Source organism: Tursiops truncatus, chromosome X (genome assembly GCF_011762595.2).
Source record: "Tursiops truncatus isolate mTurTru1 chromosome X, mTurTru1.mat.Y, whole genome shotgun sequence".
NCBI lineage: Eukaryota > Metazoa > Chordata > Mammalia > Artiodactyla > Delphinidae > Tursiops > Tursiops truncatus.
Genome location: NC_047055.1, coordinates 111,494,396 through 111,516,512, shown reverse-complemented (window position 1 = coordinate 111,516,512; position 22,117 = coordinate 111,494,396). Strand labels below are relative to the sequence as shown.

At 37.8% G+C, this 22,117-nt stretch overlaps 1 long non-coding RNA gene across 1 annotated transcript in view; it reads right to left on the bottom strand.

The window, feature by feature from the left end:
• LOC141277586 (uncharacterized) overlaps positions 1-21,340 on the bottom strand; it is a 46,763-nt gene extending 25,423 nt beyond the window's left edge. The window contains exon 1 of the long non-coding RNA XR_012329201.1: positions 21,265-21,340. This is a non-coding gene — a long non-coding RNA (uncharacterized lncRNA). The remainder of the gene's footprint in view (positions 1-21,264) is intronic.
• Between the last annotated feature and the right edge of the window lie 777 nt (positions 21,341-22,117).

Sequence of the window (22,117 nt, the reverse complement as noted above, 5' to 3'; positions counted from 1 at the left end):
AATTGAGTGTTCCCTCATTTTCTATTGCCTGGGGAGTCTACAGAAGATTGGAATTCTATGTTTCTTGAATGTTTGGTAGAATTCATCCATAAAATCAGTTAGACCTAGTGTTTTGTTCTTGTGTGGGAGGGACTCTTTACCTACTGACTCAGATTCTTTAATGACTATGTTTATTCAAGTTTTCTGTTTTCTGTTTAGTCAGTTTTAATGTTATATTTTCTGGGGAATTATCTGTTTTATCTAAGTTTTCAAATATATGAGCATAAAGTTGATCATAAAATCTCTTACCATTTTCAATCTCTGATGTGTATGATCTCTGATGTTTTGTCCCATTTTTGTTTCTAACATTGTTTAATCTACCCAATCTCTTCTTTATTTTTTAACATTTTGTTCAAATAAAGTTATAAGAAATAATATACAAAGATTCCATATACTCTTCTCCCAGTTTCCCCCAATAGTAACGCCTTGCATAACTATAGTACCATATCACAACCAGGATCTTGATATTCATAGAATCTTTCTGTTTTATTAAGATTTTATTAGTTTTACATGCACTCATTTGTGAGCATATCTATATATAGAGATATATATGTATATATTTACCTCTATGCAATATCACATGTGTAGAATCATGGGTTCATCACCACAGTCAAGATACATAATAGTTTGATCACCACAAGGATATCCTTTTATAACTGTACCTACTTCCCTCCCATTCTCTGCCCCAGTCTCTAACAGCTGGCAACCACTAATCTGTTCTTTATTCCTTTGTCATTTCAAGAATGTTACATAAATGGAATGATGCAGTATGCATGTAACCTTTTGAGACTGGCTTCTTTTCACTCAGCAGAACTGTCTGGAGATCCATCCGGGACGCATCAGTAGTTCATTCCATTTTATTGTTGAGTAGTATTCCATGGTATGGGTGTACCATAGTTGGTTTAACCATTCACCCGCTGAAGGACATCAAAGTTGTTTTCAGTTTGGGGCTATTACAAATAAGGCTATTGTGAACATTTGTGTACAGGTTTTTGTGTAAAAACAAATTTCCATTTCTCTGGGATAAATGCCCAAGAGTACAATTGCTGGGTTGTATGCTATATATATGTTTAGTTTTTTTATAGAACTGCTGAACTGTTTTCCAGATTGGCTGAACAATTTCATATTTCCACCAGCAATTTATGACTGATCCAGTTTCTACTCATATCTGCCACCATTTGGTGTTGTCGCTATTATTTTATTTTAGCCATTCTAATATGATGTAGTAATATCTCATTGTGGTTTTAATTTAAATTTCTCTAATGGCTAATGAAGTTGGACATCTTTCATACATTTATATGCTATCTATATATCTTCTTTGGTGAAATGTCTGTTCATATCATTTGCTCGTTTTCTAATTGGATGGTTTTTTTACTATTGTGTTTTTGATAGTTCTTCATACATTCTGGATACAAGTCCTTTTCCAAATGTGTGGTTTTCAAAATTTTTCTCCCACTCCTTAGCATATCTTTTCATCCTGTTCACATGGCTTTTCACAGAGAAAATTTTTTATTTTGATTAAGTTCAATTTATCAATTTTTCCTTTTATGGGTCATATTTTTGGTGTCAAGTCTAAGAAGACTTTGCCTAGCCTTAGATGCCAAAGATTTTTTCCTATGTTTATTTCTAAAAGATATCTAGTTTTACATTTTACATTTAAGAAGTCTGTGATCCATTTGGAGTTAATTTCTGTGTAAAGTATGAAGTTTGGGTCAAGGTTCTTTCACCTCCCCATGGATGTCTAAATGTTCCAGCACTGTTTGTTGAAAAGGCTATTCTTCCTCCTTTGAATTGCTTTTGAACCTTTGTCAAAAATCCGTAGGGCATATATGTAGTGCTCTATTTCTGGGATATGTATTCTGTTCCACTGACCTATGTGTCTATCCCTCCACCAATACTACACTTCTTTATTACTCTAGCTATATAGTAAACCTTAAATTAGGTAGAGTGATTCTTTCCTCTTAATTCTTCTTTTTCAAGACTGTTTTAGCTATTCCATAACTTGTCATTTCCATATAAATTTTAAAATATGCTTGCTTATTTCTACAAAAATCCTCACTGTGAATTGCATTAAACCTACATATCAATTAAAGGAGAATTGACAGTTGCTGTGGTGAGTCTTTTGATAAATAAACACAGTATGTCTCTCCATTTATTTAGGTCTTCTTTGATTTCTTTCATAAACATTTTATAATTTTTCAGAATACATGTCCTTTACATCCTTTATTTAGGTTATACTTAAGTATTTCATTTTCACTGAGGAATTATAAATGGTATTTTGTTTTGGTCTCTACAACTTTATTCTTAATCGATAGAAATGTGGTTGATTCTTGTATCCTATAACATTACTGAATTAACTTATTAGTTCTCTGAGTGCTTTTGTAGATTCCTTGGGATATCCTACACAGAAAATCATCTGCAAATAGAGATAGCTGTATTTCTTTCTGCCTAATCTGAATGCCTTTTATTTTGTTTTCTTGCCTAATTGCAGTGGCCAGAACATCTAGTATTATGTTGAATGAGAATGGTGAGAGTGGTCATCTTTGCCACATTCCTGATCTTAGGGGGAAAGCAGCCATTCACTCACCACAAAGTATGAAGTTAGTTGTAGACTTTTTGTGGATTCTCTTTATCAATTTAAGGTAGTTCCCCTTTATTCCTAACTTGCTAAAAAGCTTCTTTTTCATGTATGGGTATTGGTGTTCTTCAAAAGCGCTTTCTGCATCAATTGATATGATAATATTTTTGTTCATTAGCCTTTTGATATGGTGGATTACACTGATTGATTTTCAGGCATTGAACCAGCCTTCCATACCTGGACTATTTTAGATACCTCATATAAGTGGAATTGTGCAGTATTTTTCCTTCTGCGACTGGACTATTACACTTAGCACAATGTCCTCAAGGTCCATCCATGTTGTCACATATGACAAGATTTCCTTCTTTTTTAAGCCTGAATAATATTTCATTGTATGTATACACCACATTACCCATTCATCTGGTGATGGACATCTAGGTTGCTTCGACATTATGGCTATTGTGAATAATGCTGCAATGAACATAAAAGTCCAAATACCTCTTCAAGATTCTGTTTTCAATTCTTTTGGATAAATACTCAGAAATGGGGTAACTGGATCATATGGTATTTCCATTTTTAATTTTTTAAGGAACCTCCATACTGTTTTCCACAGTGGCTGCACCATTTTTACATTCCTACCAATAGTGTACAAGTGTTCCCACATTCTCGATAACACTTCTTACTTTTGGTTGTTATTTTATTTTGTTTTGTTTTAGATAATGGCCATCCTAAAAGTCATGAAGTGATATCTCATTGTGATTTTGATTTGCATTTCCCTGATGATTAGTGATGTTGAGCATCTTTACATATACCTGTTAGCCATTTGTATGTCTTCTTTGGAGAAATGTCTAATCAAGTCCTTTGCTCATTTTTATTCAGGTTGTTTGGTATTCTTTGCTATTGAGTTGTAGGAGTTCCTTATATTTTTTGGATATTAATCCTCTATCATATATATTTTGGTTTATATCATTTTCTCCCATTCCATAGGTTGCCTTTTCACTTTGTTGATTATTTCCTTTGCTGCAAAGAAGCCTTTTAGTTTGATTTAGTCCCACTTGTCTATTTTTGCTTTTATTGTCTGTGCTTTTGGTGTTGTATTCAAGAAATCATTGCCAATTCCAAGTTCATGAAGCTAATTCCCTATGTTTTCTTCTATGGGTTTTACAGTTTCAGTTTCAGGTCTTACATTCAAGTCTTTAATTCATTTTAAGTTGATTTTCATGCATGGTGTAAGATAAGGGTCCAATTTCATTCTTTTCCATGTGGATATCTAGTTCCCCCAACACCATTTGTTGAACAAATGATCTTTTCCCCATTGTGTAGTCTTGGTACCCTTGTCAAAGATCAATTCACCTTATATGCACAGGTTTATTTCTGAGCTCTCTATTTTGTTCCATTGGTCTATATATGTCTGTCTTTATGCCAGTACCATATTGTTTGGATTACTGTAACTTTATAATATGTTTTGAAATCAGAATGTGTGATGTCTCCAGCTTTATTCTTTCTCAAGATTGTCTTGGCTATTTGGGATCCTTTGAGGTTCCATATGAATGTAAGGATTTTTTTTCTATTTCTGTACAAAAATGCTATTGAGTTTTTGACATAGATTGTGTTTAATCTGTAGATAAGTTTAGGTGGTATGGACATTTAACAATATTAAGTCTTCCAATCCATGAACATGGGATGTCTTTCCATTTATTCATGTCTTCTTTAATTTCTTTCAACAATGTTTTATAGTTTTCATTGTAAAGTCTTTCACCTTATGGTTAAGTTTAATCTTAATTATTTTCTTTTTTTCTTCCTTTTTGCTATTGTAAATACAATTGTTCTTTTAATTTCCTTTTCTGATTGTTCACTGTTAATATATAAAAATGCAATTGATTTTTGTATGTTGATTTTGTAAACTGTAACATTACTGAATTAGTTTATTACTTCTAACAGTTTTTTGAGGTGTTTTTAGAGTTTTATACATATAAGATCACATCATCTGTGAACAGAGATAATTTTACTTCTTTTATTCTAATTTGGACACAATTTATTTCTTTTCTTATATATTTGCTCTGGCTAGGCCTTCCAGTACTATGTTGAATAGAAGAGGTAAGAGTGCATTTTTCCTTATCTTAGAGGATAATATTTTCAGTTTTCTACCAATGAGCATGATATTAGCTATGGGCTTTTCATATATGACCTTTATTATGTTGAGGTAGTTTCTATTCTTTTTTCTATTCTATTCCTACTTTGTTGGGAGTTTTTTTTTAATCATGAAAGGGTGTTAAATTTTTTTAATGGTTTTACTGCATCTATTGAGATATGTGATTTTTTTATCCTTCATTCTGTTCATGTGGGTTATCACACTGATTGATTTCAAATTTTTGAACTATCATTGAATTCAAGGGATAAATCCCTCTTGGTGGAATTAATAGGAAAGGGGCTTATTGGATTTTAATAGATAGGAAGCACATAATGGACTAGAAGAGATGTTTGAGTAAAGGTTTCTGAAAGAATAAAAAATGCTTAGAGATAGAAATAAGTTTTAGAGTTAAGAAAAAGCTGACTAAGTTCTTGTTTTTCCATCCTCACTGTGGTGGTTAGTTTTATGTGTCACCTTGGCTAGGTATAGTACCCAGTTATTCAATCAAACACTAGTCTAGGTGCTGCTGTGTAGGTATTTTGTAGATATGGTTAACATCTACAATCAGTTGACTTTAAGGAGATTACTTTTGATAATGTGGGTGGGCCTCATCTAATCGGTTGAAGGTCTTAGAGCAAAAACAGGTTTCTCAGAGAAGAAATTCTGTCTCAAGACTGGAGCATCAACTCCTGCCTGAGTTTCCAGCCTGCCAGCCTGCCTTACAGATTTAGGACTTGCCAGACTCTACATTCACATGAGCCAATCCCAAAAAAAGAAATCTGGAGAACCCTAACTCTCTGTTCCCTCATTTTACAATTCATGTCATCATCTTTCTCCTTTCATAAAACCATCTCTTCCTCATCATCACTGCTAACAAGTGATTTTTTGAGTATAACTTCCCATATATTAAAGACTTTGACATCTGGCTCAGTCTTTCTTTCCCAAATCATATCATCCTCTTGGGTGGCCCCAGAGTCCTTGTGGATGATCCATTTAAAAGCCTATCCTATACATTTCTTGACATCTTTGATACTAGTGACTTCTCTACTTGACACCCACACCCACAGTCACAACCTGAACTATTAGTATCCTGACTTCAGGGAATCTGGGTCACCGTAGTAACCAACTCCACTGCAGTACTGTCAAGTAGGAATAGGGTGGAGATACCTGGCACAATGCCAGAGTCAGTACGGGAGGGAGTAGTAGCCTCCTTATTGTTTTGGTACTCTTCAACTTACATCATGGATGTGGATAGATGTTTACACCTGAGGAGGATCCTTTATACCAGGCATCTTGGAGACCCAACATTTTGGGTGGCATAAAACATTTATTTTATCTTCCTTCCCCATCTAAAAGATTTACTCCCTCTGTCCCCTCACTTCTGAAACTAATTCTTTTCATGTACACATTTTTCTCATTCTTTTCTTCTAGAGGCTTTCCCTTTCATCTAATTGTAAATTCCTAAGTGAGACCTCATTTCCTCCTTTCTGCAAGATTTGCAATTTACATGACAAAAGTACCCAATTCAACATCAGAAAATTGTAAATATCACAAAAATTACATTGAAAATGGAGGAAAGTACATTTTTTAAAGTAAGAAAATGCAAGGATATCAACCATTCAGGGAGATTACGTTGAAATTAATACTCTCTCTTCTATTATAGTTGACAACTAAGAAGGAAAAGGAGATAATAATTTGCTTCTTAGAAGGATAGGAAGAAGCAGTGGAGCTTAGGGCTTGTGACAAATCCTAAAGGACAGGAAAAATAAAGAGGTAGCACATCACTTCTAAAAAGGGTCTAGGATAGTGTGAGTAGTCGGATGAAACTAGGCAAACTCAAACTCATCTAGTTTTAAGCAGAGACAAATAAAAGTAACTACTACTTCTCTTTTCCTCTATGTCCCCAGAAAGTTATAGAATTGGCAAAGATAAACTAATTCCTCCTCTTTGTAAGAAGTGAAAGGGAACATGTGGTTCTAGAAATTTCACAATGAGCATTCTTCTCATCACCACTTTCAGAAAGCGCAGTGAAATGGATTATAATTTGGACACCAAGGAACTTACCTCCTGAGATTGATCTATCATTCAAAGCATTTTGTAAGAATACCCTGAATAGAAAAACCAGAGCACAGGTCTTTTGTGGCTGTAGACCAGGACATTGTGCATGCCTCCAAAGCTCGTTTACTTTAATGTTAGAATTCAGAAGAATTAGTTTACTTGTCAATTTCTCCACCCATTAAAAAACATCAAAATGGTAAGTTAACCTGTTAAGCTGTCACTCCTCAGGGTTGTTTGTGGGGAGAAGGGGGAAATGGAAGGATGGTTCCCCAGGCTCTAAACTTCAAAGCCATCTTTGATACCCTCTTCTCATCAGGCTCTCCCCAACAAGTCCTTTTACTAGTTCTTCCTTCATATTATCTCTTATATCTTGCCCCTCTTTTCCATGTTCACTACCAAGTGAGAAACATTGTAATAATACTTCAGCAGTGGTATTCCTACATTTATTCTCTTGTATCACTTCCAATTTATTATTCCCACAGAACAGAGATTCACATTTCTAGAACCTATCGTGGCAGTCCCATATTTATAAAACTTCAGTGACTGCCCTTTGGATATAAGATGAAGTTCAAAATAATTGTAAATAGCTTCTTGGCCATGTAATTTACAGACAGCATCATATTTTAATTCTCCTTATCCATGCCAGCAGTTCTCTTTGATATCAGGTACTAAAAAGAAGGAGGGAGGACTATATATTGGATGTGTAGACCAGATGGGAAAAGAGAAATGGCACCAAATCCCAGAGCCCTGGTTCCAAGGTTGAAGATTCACTTAGGTTCTGGCATTGTTCCTCCTGGAGGTGGATGTGGCTTATAGCTATCAAGGTGATAGTAACACATGTGCCCCCATCTTTCTCATCCTATGGAGAGCCAGAGGTTAGTTTTAAGACTTAAAGTGAAAGGCTAAGTGAAAGGCTAGAAGTGAAAGGCTACAAAACTCACTATTGCACTCCAGTTTATGATAAGGACTCAGACCTCTTAGTGTACAGAACTGCCAAAACCCTGTTCATTAGTGCAAAGCTAGCTTTTCCCTGGTCCTTTTTCCACAAGGCTATTGAAAACTAGGAAGACTCAACTCTCTTAGCTCAGTTTATCCTAAGACCCAGTAAGAGAAATGTGGGAAGAGGGGATCTCAACTGCTTACTCTATCTTACTTGGGGGCTACATTTAAGAAATCAAACATATTTTTCAAACTAAGCACTGATCAAAATTATCTTTGATGCATAAAACATTTTTGAGCCAAAGCATATCTACCATCTAAAACCTAAACATTAGTATGGCCTTTGCTGTAAATATTGGTATTACCCTTTGGCTGTAAGATAAAGTTCAAACATATTGCAAAATGGCTTCTTGGCTAACCTCAGTAATTTACAGGCAACCTATTATTTCAATTCTCCCTAGCCATACCAGCTACCTTTCAAAAGGAAAATAACTCTGATTACATTCTGCCAAGGAAAATTCTAATTCACACACAGATAATGGCATTATCTGATTTTCCAATTTTAGGAAACTCAGAAAACTGTTTTTAAAATTCTGTCTTCAAATATCCCTTTATTAATCTGGCCCTAACACACTTCAATTTTTTTTTTCATCCAGCTTTCCCTCAGTATAGTTTAAATGAGCTAACACATGCACAGAGCTTAGAACCGTGCCTAGCACACAGCAAGCCCTATTCAAATATTTACTATGATTACTATACAATTACTAATGGAAAGTGTGCAATCTTTGGATGAAGACAGACCTGGATCTGGGATTCTGTACCTGGACTAACTAGCTTGGTGATCATGGGTAATCTTCTGAGCCTTGGTTTCTTCTTTCTCAAAATAAGAGACAGTAATAACTACTATGAAGAAGTGCAAAATAAAAGATAATGAAGCCGGGCTTCCCTGGTGGCGCAGTGGTTGGGGGTCCGCCTGCCGATGCGGGGGGCGCGGGTTCGTGCCCCAGTCCGGGGGGATACCGCATGCCGAGGAGCGGCTGGGCCCGTGGGCCATGGCCGCTGGGCCTGCGCGTCAGGAGTCTGTGCTCCGCAACGGGAGAGGCCACAACAGTGAGAGGCCCACATACCGCAAAAAAAAAAAAAAAGATAATGAAGCCAAAATGCCTAGTACAAGACCTGGTGCATAGCAAGTGTTCCATAAGGGAAAAATTTTACTATTATTATTCATTGCTGTACTTTGTTCTCTATGCTCCCCAGACTGAAGTACCCCCTACCCTTACTTCTCTCTCCTCACTTGAAGCGCATTCATCTTTTACTGAGAAACCAGACAAAGGGAAATTCATCCCTGTTCCCACCTTCTCATTTACCTGTACAGCTCATTTGGCTCATATATGGCAAGTATACTGTATAGTAAGGACTCGATTCCAAATTTGCCAGATATTTTCTCAAACAGTTTTAATGATATGTAATTCACATGCTACATAATTCATCAATTTAAAGTATGCAAGTCAATGGATTTTAACATATTCATGGAGTTGTCCATCCATTGCCACAACCTTTAGAACATTTTCATTACCCCTAAAAGTAATCCCACTCCCTATAGTCATCAACCCCCAGATCACCCTTTCCCCCATAAAGCCCTAGGCAACAACTAACCTACTTTCTATCTGTACAGATTTCCTTATTCTGGACATTTCATATAACTGAAATCATAATATGTGATCTTCTGTGACTGAATTCTTTCATTTAGCATAAGGTTTACCCAAGTTGTAGCATTATTTGTACTACATTTCTTTTCATTGCTGAATAATATTCCAGTGTTTGAATATAACATTGAAGCCTTTTTAATTGTGCTTTTCAATCCTGTGTGCTGCCTCTCAGAATACACTCTTCAGACCCAAAAGTTTCAATGTGAATGCCTAACAGCAGGTGGAAGTTGAGTACATGCCACATATATGAAGGTATTCAAATATTGCCACCCAGCAAAACACATCTTCAGGCAAAATTTATCCACAGCCAATTAGTTTGCTGCCTACCCCAACAGGCATGAAAGGTAGTATAAGAATATAATCATTAATTAATTTGAACATTTATCGAACACTTCTTATCTTAGTTTGGGTTCCCCTAGGAATAGCCCTTGAGACAAGAATTTGAGCACTAATAGTTTATTTGGGAGATGATCTTAGGAAACACTAATAGGGGAGTGAGGGATGGGAAGTGAGCCATGGAAGGGAAGGCAGCTAATACAAGATATGTGTTTCAAGCAAGTGGCACTGTGGGCAACTAGAGCTTAACTGCACTGAGGAACTCTGGGAGTTAGTATAGAACATGCATCTCAGAGTTATACGAACTAAGGGGGGAGCATGCTGGGGTTTTAATTCATCAACTCTGTCAATCAGCCAGTAGTTGAGGCCTCCTCATAGAGATTGCTAATTCTCTGCCCTTCTGGCCTATCATGTGCTGCAGGGCAGAATAGGTTTTGATGACCAAAGAAATCCCTTAGGCAAAGAGATGATGCAAGTTCTGGTAGGTGGAGGTCAGGCTGGTGTGCTGGGAGGGGGTGGGGGCTGAGGGGATGGGAGATGTGGACAGTGTCTGCTGCACCTCCTACCTGGACTTCCATACAAAATGAAACAAATACAACAAAAATGAATTGAATTTTTCCTATGTGCCAGATAGCGTTCTAGGCACTAAGGATACAGTTGTGAACAGAACAGGAAAATCCCTATCCTCCTGTAATTTATATTCAGGTGAGAGAAACAGGAAACAGCGTAAATAAACTATAGGGTCTACTGGAAGAGAATGAGTACTAGAGTAGAGAGTGAGGAAAGGAATCTGGGGAGTGCCCTGCTAAATAAAGTGGTCACTGGAAAAGTGACATGTGAGCAGAGCTCAAGGGTCTTGTTCTATCCTCCAGTCTCCCCTTAAAGATGCTTTAAGATAATCACCAAGTTTGAAGGTTTTTGAAATCAATTCCAGATCCAACATTCCAGACGAAGAGGCTTTTGTTAATGCTCAAGGACTCTCAGCAATGTTTCCCACGAATTAAGCTATGAGATGAAGAGAGCTAGGAAAACACTAGAAAGGGAAAAGGGAAGCCAGTTGTGGCTGGAGTCATGAGGCTAGGAAGCAACCCCCCTCCCCAATCCCTGCCATCTTCCTGTGTAGCTAAAAGTGCATCTTCACTGTAGCCTCCCTGCAGATATGGCACTCATTCCAGAGTTTCTCCTGGCACCAGCAGCAGGCACCCACTGAGAAAATAGCAAGCAAGCTCCTCCGAGGAAAGCCTCAGTTAGTGGAGAAATCCTTACCGCATGTAGAACCCATAGCAAAGCAGCCCCACTTCCTCTCCAAAGATCTCTTGCCAGCTAAGGTCACGTCAGGTTTCAAATGGTGTGTTTGTTCCTGGCCCTGGGAGACACATTCTCACGGTTCTTAAACCTACTGTGCTGCAATGTATAAATGTGTACAAGGAAACAAACTCCAGGGTCCCCCTCCTGCCTCCAGCACCTAATGCAAATTCCTTAGCACTCTCTTCTGCCTAATTTTTCAGTCTCATCTCTTGCTGCCCCCCAAGCAACTGCTCTATTGGAGATGGGGATGGGGGTGGGGGAATGCTGCTGACAGACTGGACCATCCTCAGCTTTTGGAATGTACCGCCTCTGTAAAATCTTCCATTATTATCCTCCCCTTCTCCTCTTGCATCTTCTCACACACTTCTCCAGCAGAATTAGCCTCTTCCATTCTTTGAAAGCATCTTTATAATAGCATTTAGCTCATTGTGTTGAAATTAATTTTACACCTCTCCTACAGCAGCTAGGCTGTGAACATTCCCATCCATATTTTGGCAACCAAAGCCTTCTGCAGTCTACCCCTTCCTTCTTATCCCAGCTCATAACTTACTTTTTTCTGCCACAAGCCCTCTGGCTAGCCAGTCTTTTCATTGTCTCCTTCACTTCTACCCACCTTGAACTTGCTATGTTCATTACTGCCTTATACTGTGGTTCACAACTGGTAATTATTCATACTCTATCCTTCTGAATTTTGAACCAATTGATGAATGGACATAGGATTGTAATAGGGATCAAAATACCAGCTTTATTTCTATTAAAGCTGCCTTGGAAAATGTAGCTCAGGTCTGAAGCCCGAATGGACTTGCTACTTCTTTACCCCAAGTCCAGACCTTGCAACCCACACAAGGGAAACTGGATCTACAGAGGAGACCCTTAGCTAGACACATAGGGGAACCTGGCCTTCCTCACAAATGGGCCAACAGAAAAATGTCGGTGATCTTTAGTCCATCAGTGTAGTACTGTAGACTAGAATGGGCTCAAGGGTGTCATAGTCTAACCATTCCACCACTCAGGTAAATAATTTCTCTTTCCACAGAGAACACTGTGTGACAGGAGTAAACAAGAATTGAAACCTTCTCTTCAATGCTCCCAACAGAGTAGATGTTATCATTCTATAGGCTGAGGCAAGCATGTGAAGAGAGAAACAAAATGTTCCCCCCTCAACTGTACATTTCCTTACCCATTACTTCCCTTAACCAGAAAACCCTCCTTCTTGCCCCCCTTTTTTACAAAAACCTCTTCATCCCTCAAGTCTGAGTTCAAGGCCATCTTTTCCCTGAAGCCATCTCTGATCGCCTGAGCCTCCATTTTCCTCCTCTTAAATACTGAATGTGTGTTCACAGTAGGTCACTTAGTTGCATGTGGTTTTATGTTATTTACTATTCGTTTCATATGTATGAGCTGGTGTCTCCAATGGGATTCTAAGTTGTTACAAAACCTAATTCACCTTCCATCTCAGAGCACCCAACAATTCTTTGCACAGAGCAGATATTCGTTGGTTGTGGAAAGTAGTGGAATGAAATGGGATTGGATGGAATGAAAAGGAATAGAATATGATAGGATGGGATAGTATGGCATGAAATCACATGAAGACTGGGGATGGGAAGCTGGATTAAAACATAAAAAGCCTAGAAGTCAATCAAGTACATATTGAGTGTTTTACTATGGCAATGTAATCACATAGTCATTGAAAACTGATTTCACAGAGTCCTTTAGGAGCCCAAACATCACATCTTCACCAGCATTCATCCACAGGTTGCAGAAGCAGAATGGCCACTTGAGGTTCACCAAGCCCATTTCCTTACATTTGGGGAAAGCTGTACCCTGTCCTCCTAGGACAAAAATCTCTTCATCCTGATGTCAAAGGTGTTTGGGTATTGAGAATCTCCTTCCTGTCCTATTGTACTTTCTCTCCAGAGAACTCAAGACATCTCACAAACAATGCATTATTCTCCAAATAAGTTCAAAGGCAAGTTTTTATGTCCTTTCCTCACAATTCCTGAAAGTGATTCCAGTCAAAATTGAAAAACTGAAAAATCTTATCTTTGAGGTGTCTCCATTCCTCCAAAAGAGGTTTCTTCCTTTCTCCCAAATACTATCTCCCCTTCAAGAACCCAGTTGATGAGATATTTCGGTGAATGAGGCTTTCCTTGGGATCCTTCTTATCACCCCACAAAGGCCTGAGTTAGAGCTTACAAGGAAATAGAAGTGAGTTGACTTAACTGAAGTTACAAGAGCTAGAGAGACAAGCCTAGAATACGATTCAAAGCATTACGTAAATGCCATCAGCCTCAACCTGACAAAACACACAATTTTGCTTTAAGATTATCATACCCACACAGTCTCTGTTTTTAAAAATATATATTGTTTTCAGGTCAGTAACTATTTTGCAGTTTCCTTCTGTTCTTACAAAATAAGTACAGTGCAATTCCAAATAGCAAGTGTATAGCTCTAGATTAAAAAAAAGTTCAGAACAAATTTATGGCTCAAGTGCTGTATTGGCAACATCAGAGTATCAGTAAAGGCTAGTATGAGGTATAAAATAACAGTAATGGGAGACCTCCTAGGGAGAGAGAGGCAAACAACTATATTTATGACCCAGACAAACTTTGCTCTTTGGCTTTTCTGTAAAAGACATTGATTTCCTGAGCACAACATATATATATAGCTCCAATGCTGAATCTCTTTCCCAATTAGGAATTCGATTTTCAAGCTCTTTTCAAACTACATGTAAACAAAGTATGTTATGTTACCAGGTTCGATTTTTAATAAATAAACAACCTAACGTTGCAACACTCACTTGAACCCTGTACATAATCTTAAGAGGAAGTACCACAGGTAGCTTAGAATCCAAATTTTTGTCTGCAAAACAATGCTGGTCTTCATTGTGTAACTACTGTGAATTAATGGTGTGTGTCCTTCCAGGATTTTTCTCCACCAACAGAGTGGTAGTAAATAGAGAACTATCTTGTCACCTAACATGGACATCTGGATATATAGGCAGTAGCTACTTTTCATTGCCAGTTGTTGTGTGGCTCTGTTAATGTGCTGCTGCTTATTAAATGTCTCTGCTTCACTTCTTACTGCCTTTACCTGCTCATTCAACAGTGCCTACCAAAGCTGACTAAAAAAAAAAAAAATTAAAATGCCAGGAGCTGCATATACCGGCACATACCCAGTCTACTATAGAGCCATTTTTTCATCATGTTTTCCCAGGAGCCCACTGTCCAATGAAAGTCAGTACTACCAATATAAATCAAGGAACACCAAATGTATAAATAGTTCAGCAGGAGGAAAAGAACTAGGAAGGGGCTTAGGAATCATTCTTCCCTAACTGTAGTGAAACAGAGAGGCTGGGAATTGCTATTGCACCTAAAGAAATTATCTCCATTTAAGGTTTTTGCCAGTGTTTCTTCCTGGGTTATCCATGTGAACAGTGCTGCCTCCTCATGGCCAACAGTTGTTTAGTCAGTGGGCTATAGAAACCCAGGCCTGGAGGTATTCACCCCTACAACCTCCTGTCCCTCTACACGCAGTCTCCCTAAAAAGTGCTGTAGTCTTCTACTCATTCAACAACATATAAAGTCCAGTTGGGGACAGCCATCCAGGCAGGGTTGTAGTGGGCATTAAAATACCTTTTTTTTGCCATGGCTATGGTGAGAATTTCTCTTTTCTCTTCCTTACCTTTTACTCTAGACTAGGAGTAGGCAAACTTTTTCTGAGAAAGGCTGTATAATATGTATTTTAGGCTTTTCAGGCCCTAGAAGATCTTTGTTGCATAATCTTCTTATTTTTTAACTACCTTTTAAAAATATAAAAATCATTCTTAGCTCATAAGCCATACAAAAATAGGCCGTGGGCCACAATTGGCCCACTGGCCATAGTTTGCCAACCTCAGCTACCTAGTGTATGAGCCAGTTATTGACACACAATGGTATATAACAAACCACCCCAAAATTCAGTGGTATACAACAAGAAGCATTTCTTTTCCTACTCACAGGTCTGTAGATCAACTAGAGTAGCTTTGCTCACTTCTCAGCCTGACATAATACATGTGCGCCTAATATTACTGTACCCATAGTTTCTGTTTTTAAAGGGATTTTGACATGAGAGAATATTGCTGTTTTGGAAAAATGCATCCTTATTTACAAAGGAAAGTCACTAAAGTTAAGAGTTTTCTGTATTCGAAAGGAGATACCATGCTAGTTGAATTTCTTCCATACTTGCCATCTGATTTCTTTTAAATGATAAAGTAGCTAACATTTATTAGTATGTGCCAGGCACTATGTATGATAAGCCCAATAAACATATTAATTTATTTAATCCTCATAACTATTATTCCCAAAGGAAGGCCATTGCCCAAGGTCATACTTCAAGGAAATGGAAGAGTCTATGAATCAGCAGATTGTACTGCCTCCCAAGATTTCATTAAGGCCTTTGATAATCTTCATTGCATTTCTGCTGTGTAAAATAATAAGATAAATAAAAACAGGAGTCTATATGCAGATTTTAAGAATTAAAATTCAAATTTTTAAATAAAACTAACCCTCCTGGGATGCAAGAGAAAGTGTCCTTATGAATAAGACTTACCGTGTTCGTAACATCCACATTGTGAGATCAACTTATAAAGGCTTTGAGCTACTTGAACAAAAGAATGACTGTATAATCACCAGCCATTTTTGTTATGCCAACCAATGAGGTATGACAAAGGGTGTTATTTTAGACACACACATGTGTTGAACATTGAAACATCTGGCCTTAACCATTTGAATGTAAATAGCTTAAGAAAAATTGCTTCTATGTTTTTGTAACAGTCTATGTTGGAGTTAATTTTCTTTGAGATATAATATATATAGCATAAACTATGTAAATGTTCTAATCTTAAGTGTGCAGCTTGGTAATTTTTACTACATAAGTAAACCCTCCTCCCAACCTTCCTTCTCACCTTCCTGTAACCATCATTCACATAGATATAGAATATTTCCAGTACCTTCCAAAGCTCCCTCCTTCCTCATTCCACTCTGCAGTCCCATCCACACGCACCCTCAGGTAACGAGTATTCTGTCTCCTATCTTCCTCAGCTAGTTTGCCTCTTTTTAAATTTGATATAAATGGAATCATACATATGTACTCCTTTGTGTCTGGCTTCTTTCACCCAACATAATACATGTGGGATGCATGCATGTTGTTATGTGCACCAGTAGCTTGTTCTTCTTATTGCTGTGTAGTTTTCCATTGTATGAGTATACTACCATTGGTTTATCCATTTTCCTTTTATTTGGCTTATTTGCAGCTTGCTTTGACTATTGTGAATAAAGCTCTTATGAATATTCTTACATATGTCTTTTTGTGGACGTATGCACCCATTTTTCCTGGGTATGCTAAAGAGTGGAATTACTAGGTCATAGGATAGGTGTGTGTTTAGCTTCAGTAGAGTTTCCCAAAGTGATTTTGTGGAGTTAAATGTTAAAATCCTTAACCAAGATCTGTAACACTTCTTAACGGTAGTGCTCTGTTTAATGTTTCATTCGTAAATAAAGTTTTTACATTACATACACACACAATCATATTAAAATGCAATTTCTGATGCAATAAAATTTTGAGTTTTGGTGTGATTACTGTTTGGTGAACATGCTTCGTTATTCCATATAACATGTCTTTGTCTTCTAATTACATGCCTGATTTGAGATGAATCTCTCAAAAAATTGTATTTATTTATTGATTCGAGCTATAATTGCATAACAATCAGTTTTCTGAGCCCAAGAGCTAAATTCCACTGGAACTTTTCTATGTGGTCTATCAGTCAGAGAAGGCAAATCTCTGTGCTCTAGAACCACTGTCGAAATGTAAGAGAGAAGAAACCAGGAAGAGGGTGTTCCATTTAGATGGAAAGCAAAATTCCCTGCTCTTGCTGAGTTAGACCTGGAGATCCCAAATTGAGGTAAGTTGTAAGATCTTGGCTTTCGCCCTGTTCTTCAGGACAAGCTGTCTGGCTTTATGGCATACTAGCTTAGGAGATAACAAGAGGTGGGCAAAAGTCAGGACCTGGAAGGAGATTCATGCTAGAGAGGGAAGTGAAGGCTGTGGGTGGCAGAGCAACCAGGAAGGCCTGACATGGTATAAAAACTTGTGCCTAACTCAGTGGTAAGGACTGCTGTCATTTAGGCTGTCAGTCTCTACTGCAGATCACCTTTACACATAAGTCATTTGGTTCAGCCTTGGTCCTACTCCTCTCTCATCATCTTTCTGTGACTGAAGTCCCAGTCTGTTTTGGAGTTAATCCCACATAGGTCACTGGAAGCCACACATCAGTTCTTCCTGAGAGAACTACATTCTAGGCTCAACTGAGGGTCAGGATCCTTCAGAAACAATGTGGAATCCCAGTTCTCTTTTCTCTTTCAGGTCTGGCTTACTAGATGGCTTTAATCCAAGCTCTGTCACTACTATGACTATTACTTCTCCACTTGATGCTATGATTGACACTACCTGTATAACTAAAATTTGCTCAAAAATAGAATGCAATGATTATGGAGTTGCGGGGCGCCAGTTAATTCACTCTGAGAAGCTGGGGAAGGCTGAAGATGAAGAATAGAACAAACGATAACACTGAGGGTTATAGAGCAAAGGGGTATATTCATGATCTACAAACTAGGAAAACATGCAGATCAGGTGAGGACATATTTCAGGAGAGCAGCTATTAGGAGAAAACACCTTAGCTCAGGCCAGACTGAAGCTCAATAAATCAGTGGCCCTATCCAGTTAAATTTGTAATAGTGAAAGCGAGGCTGGGAATTTCCACAAACAATAATGCCTCCAAAAATATATTGTATAATGGCAAAGGGTACTAAAATGTCAATGCCAAAAGAAAGGAAGGCACTGCAAAAGTATCAGTGAAGTTGAAATAAATGTCAAAGCCAAATATTTAGCATGATAAATATTCATAGCAGGGAAGAACAATGACCATTCTCTCTTGAATGTGTTTGTTTATACTTCCCCATGAATTACCTAAAAGCAATTCATGAAAAAACCAAGCTTCCTAGTGAGAAGTAAAGACTCGCAAGAGAATAATACTTCCTAAATACAAACACTAAGTTTTTTGCCAAGAAGAAATGTTATTTAAACTAGGTAGAAACTAATACAACATTGTAAAGCAACTATACTCCAATAAAAATTAATTAAAAAAATAAAGTAGGTAAATAATTAACTCTAGGAAATAGAATGTAAAAGTACACAAAGTTTATATATTTGCTGTTTGTTCTTTTCTTTAATTCAAAGGTGAGATATCTTTATCTGTCATATCTATATATCCTAGGTCAGTGACCCTAGATCTCAACCCTGGCTGCATATTAGAATTCTGGGTGGGTGAGCTTTTAAAAAATGATGCCTAGGCCCCAGTGCTGACCAAGTGAATCAAACTGGGGATGAAGCCTCATCAGAATCCAATCCAACTATACTTTTACATATGGTCTGATTCTTTCCTTAAAGGGTTTGAAGTGCTTCACAATCCTTAGGATGGAATTTAGCCTAATATGAATTCACCTTACTTGGCTTAGTTACTACCACAATTTAGGCTATCTATGGCAGGTACTAAAGTTGAAGCTTCAAAGCATTGATCGAATACAATAAGGAATACAAAAATGATTTAGATCTTCTTCCTGTTCTCATGAACCTCATGATCTAGTAGAAGGAGAAGAAAAGTGCATAATAATCATAATATAATAATAGTGAATACAACACACTGCAGGATTTTAGGTCTACTCTCCTGGCTGCTTTATCAATCAGAGCTCTCTCTTCAGTCAGAGACCTACTTGCCTAGACCCCTGATAGCTGCAGCAAACACAGGCTGGCCAACATGGGTAGTGGTAGTGGCAGGTGCAGCTGCTGCAGGTGCTTTCCAGGAGATCTGACAAAGAATCAAGGTCGACTACTGGGAACGTTGAAGGGACATTAAAGCATGACTCAGCCAAGGTTATATGTAACATCTGAGTTTTCTGTCTGAGGAAATCTTTTGTGCTAATAAAGTGTGCATTTCAGAGGCTAAAATTTCAGTAAGAAATTATCAAGTGCAAACAGAACACAAGAGACTATTTGAGGCTTCCTGATTCTTTAAAATTTGTCCTTAGAGGAACAAGTCATTTGGTCAAGAAAGATTTACAGTTTAGTAATTCCTTAACCTTAACAGATTTATTTCAATTCAACAAGCCTTCACTGAAAGCCTAGTTTGAGTTCAGCCCTGCGCTAGGCAGTTGGCATGAACATACAAGAAAGAATAGTTCTCTGCTTTTAAGAAGCTCAAACTTGGTCTTGAATCTAGCTAAGAACTACTAAATTGAGGTACAAATAGGGTTCTTTGTGAGCAAAAAGGGTGGGGTTATCAATGCTGACTGGGGGACCAGGGGATATGTGACAAAGGAGGTAACATTTGAGCTATATCATGTAGGATGAGTAAGCTCAATAGGGAAGAATGGAACCCAGATGGTTTGATTTGAGTGGTGCAAAAAGACATCCCTGGAATGACAACAGAACTGCAATTAGGTTATATGGTTTTTAAGACTTCATCTTTGGAAGTTAGATAAACAATGAGACTCATTTCCCCATCTTCCTTTCCCTTGACTTGCCAGCTGTTAGGATTTCTCCCATCTTTGACTATTGTTCAGCTCCTCAGTCTAAGAGCTGCAATTTCAATCTTAATGTCTGCTCTTTGTGTGACAGTTCTTGCATAAAATGCATTCTCAGTCCCTTCCATGGTACTTATTCTTGATGCAGGGAACAGTTGGCAGAAGCCAAAGTCATTCCCCTTTATGGACCATTCAAGATGTAATTGAGGGACATAGATGCTGTGACATATGACTGCTATAGAACTTTTACACTGTTTTTACTTCAATCATTTGATGGTTTTTAAGAAGTACTTGGCCATTTTCCTCATTTAGATTTGAAAAAGGAAACAGAAATGACCATCTATTCTCAGTCTTTTCCTAATCAGCTTTTACAGATTTTAAATATGATGGTATGATTGAACTTTTTTACTATGGACTTAATGGCTGTACTGTATTGTTCTTTGGCATTTGCCCAGTCCCACCCCCACATATCCTGGTCTCTTCAACATATAATATACACATTGGGCACTACTATTTGTTTGGCCTAGGAAATGCAAAAATGACTATATGGAGAGATAGGTCATTAAACAAATACACCTGGGTGACATCATGATGATGAGCATTGGTCTAGATAAGACCTAAGTTTGGGTTCAAATTTGAGATCCACTACTTGATAGCAGTGTGGTCTTGCATAAGTCATTGCAACTCTCTATACCTTAATATCATTATGTTTAAAACAGGGATATGCATACTTAGTTCCTAAAATTACTATATAGATTGCCTAAAATAATATATGTAAAGGGCTTAGCACAGTGTGAAGCACAGAATAAATGGTTACTATACTCATTATATACAGGGTGCTATGCTGGGAACAAGGCCTGGGAAAGTCAAGAAAAGCCTCATAGAAGAGATATTAGCTGCATTCAGACTAGAAGAATAAATAGGGCTGCCTAGAGGACAGAGACATAAAGGGTCTTCTGGACAAAAGGAGCAGCATGTAAAAAGGTATGGGGACAAAAAAAAATGACTTCAGGTCGTTTGAGGAACTGAAGGTATTTTGGTATAAACGAAACCCAGGGTGAATGTGAAAAAATAGGAGTCAGGACAGGGGAGTACGTAGATGAGGCCAAAGAAATAGGTTGAGGCCAAAACACAAAAGCTTTTGTATGCCATTATAAGACATTGATACTTTAACCTGTGGCTGATCAAGACTAATAGAAGAGTTTTAAGTAGGAGAGTGACGTGGATCATATTTTCATTTGGGGTCAAGTTGGTAAATGTGTGTGTGTGGAGGTGATTATCAGAGAGGATGACACTAGAAACAGAGCAGCCATTAAGATCTCGCTATTGCAATAAATCCAGTCAAGAAACTACAAGGGACTGAACTGAGGTAGTCAATGGGATCTACAAGAGGAGGGGGTGGTATCAGCAAGGTGATCAAAGGTAGAATCAGTAGGAGCTTATGACCAATAGCAAAGACCAGGAGTTGATAAGAACAGAGAAACATCTAGGATATCTGTCATCTTTCTAACTTGGAAAACTAGGTGGATTGAGAGGTCATTAACTTACCTTGTAAAAAGAGCTCAGTTTTGAACATGTTGAGCTTGAGGGCTCTGTCAGACATCCAAGTAGAAAGATCAATTTGGCAATTCTGTAATTCAGAACAGACAAATGGACTGAAGTTGTGGATTGTGTAGTGGTCAAATCTAAATTAACTATGACTTAATTATGATGGAGATTCGTAATAAAGAGTCTAACTCCATTTTTGATTTTTGACTGCTGATAGCTTTCAAGCTCTGCCACTCTGTCTTCCCCTGTATCTGCACAAGCTGATGAGAAGGCCTAGATGCTCCCTACTTTGGTGCCAGGGGGAGGCTCAAACTATGGAAGCCCTAGCCCATGCAAGGGAACCCTCATCCCAGCCCCACAACCTAGCCACAATAAAATCCAAAGCCAGCTGCCCCTCCTCGCTCTCTCAATCCATTTTTCAACCTGCTTGGGAACTCACACTTCTCTCTTCAGAAAGTCTCATTATATGAATAATAAATCTCATTCCTACTCTCTTGATGCATATGTGGTATCATCAGTCTCAATATCCAAACCAATTTTGAGGGAGGGTCCATTTCACCTCTTCTGTATGACAGCAATAGGGCCATTATGTAAAAGTCCAATATTGTGAGTCTTTCTCATGATAATATGTAGCTTTTGAATATTAAGTGATTAAAATAATAGCTATGGAATCACTTAGATATGATATGTATAATGTATAGTATGTATGTATAGAGTCAAAAGGGAAGTGGTCAGGGTATGTAGAACCCTGAGAGAAAACCATCATTTAAACATTAGATAGAAGAAGAGGAGTGCATGAAGGAACCTGAAAAAGACTTGGCAGAAAACTAAGAGAGAAGGAATTCAAGCAAAG